Raw genomic sequence first — 2,500 nt, 5'->3', positions numbered from 1 at the left:
AGAAAGTGAGTGTAGGCGAGGCTAAGGATGGCTTGCCTTGCCTTGCCTTGCATTGGCATGCCATGCCCAAGTTGTGGCCTACACCAAGCCATTCAAGCCATGCGTTGCCTTACCTTGGAATTGCTCATCATCCAATGCATTCCGAGAAAGTGAGTGTAGGCGAGGCTAAGGATGGCTTGCCTCGCCTTGCCTTGGCATGCCGTGCCCATGATGTGGCCTTGACCAAGCCATTCAAGCCATGCGTTGCCTTCGCCTTGGCATGCCGTGGCCTTGCCTCGCCATGCGATGCATTCCGACAAAGTGACGCGAAGCGGAAGCCTATCATGGCGTAAAAATGTCGACAAAATTTTTCGACATTTGAATAATGGGGTTTGACAAGGTTTGAAAAATTCAATACAAATGGTAGGCTTGAATGTCGACAAAGTGACGCGAAGCGGAAGCCTACCACGGCGTAAAAATGTCGACAGAATTTTTCGGACCTTGTCCTGCCATGGGCTGCGCGCAGCATGCCGGCAGCCTGTGCGCAGCGTGCGCACAGCATGTCGGCAGCGTGCGCGCTGCTGAGACTGTCGACAGAAATTTTCGAAACTTGTCCTGCCATGCGCGCGCGCAGCGTGCGCACAGCATGCCGGCAGCGTGCGCACAGCATGCCGGCAGCGTGCGCGCACCATGCCGGCAGCGTGCGCGCAGCTTGCGCGCAGCGTGCTGATTCTGTCGACAGTGAGGCTAGCGAAACTTGTCCTGCCATGGCGTGCGCGCAGCCTGTGCGCGCAGCTTGCGCATCTGTCGACAGTGAGGCTAGCGAACTTGTCCTGCCATGGCATGCGCTGTGCGCAGCCTGTGCGCAGCGTGCGCGCAGCTTGCGCATCTGTCGACAGTGAGGCTAGCGAAACTTGTCCTGCCATGGCATGCGCGGCGCCTGCGCGCAGCCTGCGCGCAGCATGCGCACAACATGCGCACAGGCTGTGCGCAGCGTGCGCGGAGCTTGCGCGCAGCTTGCGCATCTGTCGACAGTGAGGCTAGCGAAACTTGTCCTGCCATGGCATGCGCGCAGCGTGCGCGCAGTCTGTGCGCAGCATGCGCGCAGCCTGTGCGCAGCGTGCGCGCAGCTTGCGCATCTGTCGACAGTGAGGCTAGCGAAACTTGTCCTGCCATGGCATGCGCGCAGTCTGCGCGCAGCATGCGCGCAGCCTGCGCGCAGCATGTGCGCAGCATGCCGGCAGCATGGTTCCAGGTTTTTTCAAATGTCGACAGAATTTTTCAAATCTTGTCAAACCCCGTTTTTATTGAAATTTCCTCGCACAATAAGCTCCCCATAAGTAGTCTATGATTTTTAGGACCTTCTCCAACTTACAAAACTAAAAAATTCCTCCCGGATTTGTTTTAATGATTTTTTCAATTTTACGACTTCTAAAAATAATAAAAAATACTTCCCGACTTCAAAAATTTATGAAACTTTTTCCCATCATAGATTGCATGTTTCTTAGTATCCCTGCAAAAAATCACGTCCAAATACCTTGTATTGAATTATTTAGAGCCCATTATGACTCCTCGCGCATAGGTGATGTCTCTTCCTGTCAAAGGGCTAAATGCATAAAATGCTATATAGGGGGGTGTGTGTTGCCTGCATATGCATGGCAGCCCATGCCTTCCTAGCTGCAGCCCCCTTCCCCCACGCCACACCCATGTCATGTTGCCTCGATATGTTGCCTCGGTATTATGGGTTTGGTGTCGGGGTCGGGGGGCTGCCACCCATGGCGGTGGTGGCCGGAATCCGGCCGCCGCCACCACGCCGCCGCCATGGGTGAGGGAGGAAAAAAAAGGCGTGGAAAGTTGCGAAATGGGGTTGTCTAGGCTTTTTTTTGGCATGGGAGAGCATGGAGTGCTAGGAACTCCTTCTCAAATGCACGGGCATGTCGACCACAACCTCATTTCGCAACAACAACCACTCGTGTGGGGTGGCGGTGGGTGGATAGTCGCGGATTGGGGCTTGCCAAGCCAATGTTTTCAAAAAATTTCATCAAAATTAAAAACAAATGTTTTGTTGCCTTCGGATTTGTGGGCGAGCGGCGAGTCGGAGTGGAGCCGGTAAAGTTTAACCTCGGTGTGCACGGTTGTTTTTAGAAACTCAATCCAATGCCGGGGACGTTGAAAGTGACGCTCTTATGAGTTGCAAACCCGCAAGATTTAAAGAACCTTTTCAAAACAATTTCAAACCAACAAGATTTAAAAACAGAAATTTTCATCAAAATGAAAAACAAATGTTTTGTTGCCTTCGGACTAGTGGGCGAGCGGCGAGTCGGAGTGGAGCCGGTAAAGTTTAACCTCGGTGTGCACGGTTGTTTTTAGAAACTCAATCCAATGCCGGGGACGTTGAAAGTGACGCTCTTATGAGTTGCAAACCCACTAGATTTAAAGAACCTTTTCAAAACAATTTCAAACCAACAAAATTAAAAACAAATGTTTCGTTGCAAACAAATTGTGGGCGAGCGGCGAGTCG

This window comes from Prunus avium, unplaced genomic scaffold (genome assembly GCF_965620075.1).
Source record: "Prunus avium unplaced genomic scaffold, drPruAviu1.hap1.1 HAP1_SCAFFOLD_35, whole genome shotgun sequence".
Taxonomy (NCBI): domain Eukaryota; kingdom Viridiplantae; phylum Streptophyta; class Magnoliopsida; order Rosales; family Rosaceae; genus Prunus; species Prunus avium.
This window is presented reverse-complemented; position numbering follows the sequence as displayed.